This window comes from Myotis davidii, unplaced genomic scaffold (assembly GCF_000327345.1).
Source record: "Myotis davidii unplaced genomic scaffold, ASM32734v1 scaffold3766, whole genome shotgun sequence".
Lineage (NCBI taxonomy): Eukaryota > Metazoa > Chordata > Mammalia > Chiroptera > Vespertilionidae > Myotis > Myotis davidii.
This window is the reverse complement of record NW_006296648.1, coordinates 27,054-34,048: the sequence shown is the minus strand read 5'-3', so window position 1 is coordinate 34,048 and position 6,995 is coordinate 27,054. Positions and strand designations below refer to the sequence as shown.

Here is a 6,995-nt window from a genome sequence, read left to right as displayed (position 1 = left end):
TTCGCCTTTTTTAAATGTACAACTCTTTGAACTTAGACAAACTAAGTCTCATAAACCACTACCACAATCAAGATACAAAGCAGTTTCCAAGAACTTTCTGTGCCCGCTTTGTGGGCAGCCCTCACCCCGAGGCAGCCACGGTCAGCATTCCTCTGTCATTTTGCCTTTTCGAGGATGTCAGGTAAACGGAGTGAGACAGTGTGCAGCCTTTGGCGTCGGCCTCCTTCACTTCGCTTCTGAGATTTATCTGCGGGGTTACCTGTATGAGGAGTCCGTTTCTTCAACATTATAGCCATTTTCTTTTCTTTATTTTTAATCCTCACCTGAGGGTATGTATTTTACTGATTTTCTGGCACGCTAAGAACCCAGTCAGTGTGGGTTTGGTGGGTTTTTTTTTAAATGTCAGGCTGATTGAGGTTTAATTTACATTCAATAAAATTCGCCTTTTTTAAATGTACAACTCTTTGAACTTAGACAAACTAAGTCTCATAAACCACTACCACAATCAAGATACAAAGCAGTTTCCAAGAACTTTCTGTGCCCGCTTTGTGGGCAGCCCTCACCCCGAGGCAGCCACGGTCAGCATTCCTCTGTCATTTTGCCTTTTCGAGGATGTCAGGTAAACGGAGTGAGACAGTGTGCAGCCTTTGGCGTCGGCCTCCTTCACTTCGCTTCTGAGATTTATCTACAGGGTTACCTGTATGAGGAGTCCGTTTTTTCAACAATATAGCCATTTTCTTTTCTTTATTTATTTTTTAATCCTTGCCTGAGGGTATGTATTTTATTGATTTTTAGAGAGAGAGAAAAGGGGGAAGAGAGAGAGACACATTGATCGGTTGCCTCCTGCACCCGCCCCAACCAGGATCAAATCTGCAACCTAGGAATCGAACATGCAACCTTTTGGCATACAGGATGAGGTTCTAAGTGCTTGGCTCCCAGATAGATGGCCACCTCCTCGCTGGATCTTCAGGTGGTCTTTTCTCTGTACACACGCGTCCTTGGTACCTCTCTCTGCACGATCTAATCTCCTCTCCTTTCAAGGGCACCGGTCAGAATGTCCTCATTTAAATTTAATCACCTCTTTAAAGACAATGTTTTCTAATAGTCACATTCTGAAGTACTGAGAGTTAGGGCTTCAACATATGAAGTTTGGGGAGACACAATTCAGCCCATATGAATGTATGTGTGTGTGTGTGTGTATACACATATATATATGTATGTACAAACACACACACACACACACACACATACATACTAGAAGCCCAGTGCATGAAATCGCATGGCCCCGCCCACCCATGCGCCTTGCTGTGCTCACAGTCCCGCCCACCCACACCAGTCTTTGGTCATTACGGGGTTAGGGTCACAGAACTTTTATAATATAGATATGTTTGTATAAATGAGAAATTATCACCTGCAGGAGACATCACTAATTCATTGACACTTTCTGACACTTCCTGAACCTGACCTCCACAGCCTTCTAAGCAATACTTCATGCAACCACTACCTAGTAATTAGAGTTGGCACAAAAATCAAATTAAACTTTCTAAACCTTTTGTCAAAAAACATTATTAACCCAAATCCTTGAACTTGTATGCAAATTTTTCTATTTTTCTGGAGAGACGGTCCCTTGCTTTTATCAAATTCTCCAAAGTTTAAACACCCTTTTAGCCATTTAAAGCTATGGGTGGAGTCTCTCGGTGGGAGACTGAGGCCCAGGGAGCGGTGGGGGAGGTTCTGTCTGAATGTAGTGCTGCGGTGCAGGGTGCAGTCTGATGCTGACCACCCAGTTAGCAGGCCCCATAGGGTCAGGGCACAGACCCCAGCAAGACAAGAGCATCCCCACTCAGACACCAGCCACAAGTCCAAGGGGCCCTGGGCCACCTACACTTCTGAGTAACTGGCTTCCCGTGACTCCCCCAGGTTCAATAATTAGCTAGAACAACTCACAGAATTCAGGGGAGGCTGTAGTCTGATCGCAGTTTTAAATAGAGGATACAAGTCAGGACCAGCCAATTGAAGAGACACAAAGGGTGAGGTCTGGGAGGGCACTGGGCACAGAGCTTCCTCCACACCCTCTACCATGAAGTCAGGGCATGGCACGCTCTCAGCACATGATTTATTAACCAGGCCTCTGCACCGAGCTTCAGCGCCCACAGTGTGTACTGGGATGATTATGTAGGCTTGGCTGTCTCCAGCCTCCCCGACCCCCACGAGAAGTCAGGAGGTTGAGCTGATGTCAGGTGGCTGGTAGCCCCAGTCCACTAATCACATGCTTGCTCTTCCTGAATCCTGAGTCAGCTTATTAGTGTAAACATAGGTGTGATCCCAGAGGCTCACCATGAATAACAGACACTCCTGTCATTCCAGAAATTCCAAAGATTTAGAGGTTCTCTCCCGGGAACTTGGGACAAGGACCAGACTAACTCTCACACAGCACTGACTCTAAATGCCCCATTTTCAGTGCAGCCTGGTCCAGCTAGCGCGGGCCTGCCCGGGTGGTGGGGGTCTGGGGTCTGTGGCAGCCTGAGGGTGCTGGGGAGGCAGGCCGGCCAGGGGAGAGCTGACGGCCTGGAGGAGTGGGACAGGTAACAGCCACTTCAAACCTCCCAAAGGGAAGGAAGGGATGCAGACCAGGGTCTAGTGTGAGGAGGGGGCTGTGGGGAGGCTGCCCACAGAGGTGATGAGCTCTCCGTCACAGAGGCGGCCGAGCAGCGACACAGAGACCCTGCCTGGGAGTGAGGCCAGAGGCCAGAGGCCAGACTCCCAGGGCACTCTGCCCCCAGGTCAGGCGGCCAGCGGGTGAGGACTTGATGCCTGTCCTGGCAGCAGGCATCGGCATTAGCTCAGTCCCTGGCACAGGGCTGGGCTCCTGGGGCCCGGAAGGGAGGAGGCACAGCCTGCCTTGGCCCACAGTCTCGGGAGCTGGAAAAGGCCTCAGACTGTATTCAGATCCGCCACCACCACCTCTTCCCTTCTCCTCAGGGGGAGACTGGGGCTCGGAAGATAGAATGCTGTCCCCACAGTCACCTAGGGGGTCAGGAGCAGTTGTGACCCCCGACGCCCAGGCCAAAGTAACTTCCACAGTCCGGCGTTGTCTCCCAGACTTGGATTTGTAAGGCCTGCTCCCCCCTGTCTGAGCCAGGACAGGGTTACTCTCTCATTTCATATGAGAAAACAGAGGTCCGCATCGGGAGGGGGTGTCCCTCAGCTGGAGAGGCTGCAATGGCGGGGAGAGGGGCACTTCATTTGCACTCTGCCCCTGGAGCTGTGGGGTCTTGGGCATGTTACCAACCTTCCCGATGCCTCAGTCTCTTGGCCCTGAGAATGGGATGATGGAAACAGTGCCTGCTTCAAGAACGGGGGTTGTTGCCTCATGTCTGGGAAGGGCTTTGTGGAGTCTGTGGAGATACAGACATTAGTGGAAAACTGGGCCTGGTCCCCGAGGCCCCTGACTCCAAAGTGAAATGGCAGCTCTCAGGTTTCAGCCAGAAACTCGGGCCTTCCTTATGCCTCCGAGAACTTGCCACATAGTTATCCCCAGTGGCTCCTGCACTTACAGCCAGTTCTCTGGGGACTCCCCAGACCATGTGCTCTGACCCCAGATAGTGGCAGTCAGGCAGCGTCCTGGAACTGAGAGTAAGGGTGTCAGCCCCACCAGGCCAGGACCAGGCTGGTCTCACTCCCGCCTGAATCCTCAGAGCCCAGCACAGACGCACTCGCACATGCACACACACACGCACACACACACCCAGCCCAGATCTCACACATGGATCAGCAGGACAGCTGCAAGGAGAAGGGCAGGGACCCCAGACCTGGTCTGTCCAAAGGCAGAAGAGCCCATTGCACAGATGTGTAGACTGAGGCTCAGAGGGGCGGTCTGTGCAGGATGAAGGAGGCTTGGAGGGACCTTGGTGATAGCCCCACTTGTATTTTCCAGGCCTGAGCTGCTCACCGAAGGAGTCAAAGAGCCCATCACGGACAGCCAAGGTACCCTGCACAGGGTCATGGGCTAAGGTGCGGGCTGGGCGTGGGAGGGGTCCCAGGTTTCTGCCACCACCCCTCCTGCTTCCTCTGTCCTCCCCTGACATTCCCCAACTGCCCTCCCAATCGGGTTTGCTCCACCTTTGTCCCTGGGTCTCAGGAGCTAGCTGCCTGCTCACCCTGGCTTCTTCCCCCCTCCCCCCCACCTGCCCCCAGAGAGGGATTCAGGGGACCTTTTTGTGGACAGGAACCTGAAGAGACAGGGCTTTCAAGGTAAGGTTGCAGCTCAGGATGGGGTCCACTGTCCCAGCACCATGACCTTGACCTGGCTTGGGTGTGGAGGCCCACACTAGGGGTGGGGCTGGCTACAACCTCAGGGCCTGGGGGCCTGGGTAAGGTCAGCTGGCAGTGGGGATGGGCTGTAGCCTTCCAGCTTTGAGTGAGAGACTCCACGGGGGGTTTGGGGGTGGGGGAGGGATTCCATAGGATGTAGGAGCCGCCCTCTATCCACCTGGCAAGCCAGCTGCCCTACCCACTCTATATTAGGCAGTCAGCCTTGCTCTTATGCTTGGAAGTCAGAGGAGGGGGTATCGCAAGGGCAAGGAGGGCTCCCGCTCCCTAGAGAAGGGGAGCTGTAGCTGAGCCAAGAAGGGATGGGAGGAGGTGAGTGTGGAGGGAGAGGAAGCATGAAGAGTGGGCCATACCTGAGAAACAGAAACCGACCCACCAGGCTCTGAGGGGAGGCTCTGCCCCTCCCATCTGTCAGGGTGCGGTATCACTTCTCAGCTTTTCCTTTTAGATCACGTGTAGCGTCAGTGGGGGGAAGGGAACCACGTCGGAGTGCCTATTGGGGAGCCCTAGGGATGGCTGTGAGCATTTCCTAGGTGGTCACTATGGCTCTGAGGAGAAAACGGGTCAGCGAGACCAGTGGCAGGAGGGCCAGCCCTGGAGGTGGGGGAGCCCTAGAGATAGGACCCAGGTCCCAGAGGGGTGGCTGCTCACTGCCGTCTCTCACTCCTTCCCGGGCTGCGGGAACTTTCTGTGATGAGGGGAGTGGAGTCTCTCACCGCACCCAAGGCTCCTCATACCCAGTCCCCCTAGTGGGCTGGGGTCCAGGGGAACCACGTCGGAGTGCCTATTGGGGAGCCCTAGGGATGGCTGTGAGCATTTCCTAGGTGGTCACTATGGCGGGGAGGAGAAAACGGGTCAGCGAGACCAGTGGCAGGAGGGCCAGCCCTGGAGGTGGGGGAGCCCTAGAGATAGGACCCAGGTCCCAGAGGGGTGGCTGCTCACTGCCGTCTCTCACTCCTTCCCGGGCAGCGGGCAGCGCGAACTTTCTGTGATGAGGGGAGTGGAGCCTCTCACCGCACCCCAAGGCTCCTCCTACCCAGTCCTCCTAGTGGGCTGGGGTCCAGATCCACTCCCTCACTTTCCCTTCTCATGAGGCAATGCCAGGCTACAGTCTCCCCATGGGCAGGGGCCCATTAGGGGTCCCCCTGGCACGTGCTGGCATACAGGCTCCTTAACACATACCCTTGGGGGGAGTGAGTGACCACTGAGAGCTGCTAGGCCGGCTCCCTGCCCCTCGGGGGGCCGCCCAGTCAACGTCGGAGTGCCTATTGGGGAGCCCTAGGGATGGCTGTGAGCATTTCCTAGGTGGTCACTATGGCTCTGAGGAGAAAACGGGTCAGCGAGACCAGTGGCAGGAGGGCCAGCCCTGGAGGTGGGGGAGCCCTAGAGATAGGACCCAGGTCCCAGAGGGGTGGCTGCTCACTGCCGTCTCTCACTCCTTCCCGGGCAGCGGGAACTTTCTGTGATGAGGGGAGTGGAGCCTCTCACCGCACCCCAAGGCTCCTCCTACCCAGTCCTCCTAGTGGGCTGGGGTCCAGATCCACTCCCTCACTTTCCCTTCTCATGAGGCAATGCCAGGCTACAGTCTCCCCATGGGCAGGGGCCCATTAGGGGTCCCCCTGGCACGTGCTGGCATACAGGCTCCTTAACACATACCCTTGGGGGGAGTGAGTGACCACTGAGAGCTGCTAGGCCGGCTCCCTGCCCCTCGGGGGTGCCGCCCAGTCACCTGAGCTTGCGTGTCCCTGCTCCGAGCCCACTGGCGCAGGTGGTGCAGGAACCAGTCCTCTCTCCATGGTGTCTCGCCCTCCAGGCTTATTTATCACTGTGGTGGTTTTCAAATGTCAACAATTAACTCAATTTCCGACTCATTGCTGTTGTTGTAATAGTGTGCGTCCTTCCGGAAAAACACACATCTCTGTTGAGATGTTAGCTCTGAAGGACCCGGGGGGCCCGCTCCAAGGATCTGGTAAGAGCTGCTAGGCCGGCTCCCTGCCCCTCGGGGGGCCGCCCAGTCACCTGAGCTCACGTGTCCCTGCTCTGAGCCCACTGTGGCACAGGTGGTGCAGGAACCAGTCCTCTCTCTTCCTGGTGTCTCCCCCTCCAGGCTTGTTTATCACTGTGGTGGTTTTCAAATGTCAACAATTAACTCAATTTCCGACTCATTGCTGTTGTTGTAACAGTGTGCGTCCTTCCGGAAAAACACACATCTCTGTTGAGATTAGCTCTGAGAAGGACCCGGGGGGCCCGCTCCAAGGATCTGGTAATTGCCAGAGAAGGAGGTCCCCATAATTAGAAAATCATATTCCTTAAAAGTCACTAAGTGCCTTTTAACAGCCCCAATCCATAATTGTTTTTCACTTTGCAGAAAATTATGATGCCAGACTCTCCCGGATCGACATTGCCAACACACTGAGGGAGCAAGTCCAGGATCTGTTCAATAAGAAATACGGTGAGCCCGGGCGCTGGGTGGAGGGAAGCGGGCAGGGTGAGAAGAGGCCGGCGTTTCCCAGGCCCATCGTGGTCACCTCTGGGAAAACCATTCATCCGTTTATAAATATTGCTGGAGCAGTTACCGTGTACCAGGCCCCGGAGATGCAGCAGTGAAGGAAACGCACAGTCCCTGCCCTCACGGGCCCCGTAGATCAGGGAAAAGAGAGACA

General features: G+C 55.0%; 1 non-coding gene across 1 annotated transcript in view; it reads left to right on the top strand.

Moving 5' to 3' along the window:
• The first annotated feature begins 2,435 nt into the window (after window positions 1–2,435).
• Window positions 2,436–6,995, top strand: part of LOC102772712 — a 9,559-nt gene continuing 4,999 nt past the window's right edge. The window contains exons 1-3 of the transcript XR_001515316.1: window positions 2,436–2,585; window positions 3,938–3,987; window positions 6,701–6,784. This is a non-coding gene — a transcript (uncharacterized LOC102772712). The remainder of the gene's footprint in view (window positions 2,586–3,937; window positions 3,988–6,700; window positions 6,785–6,995) is intronic.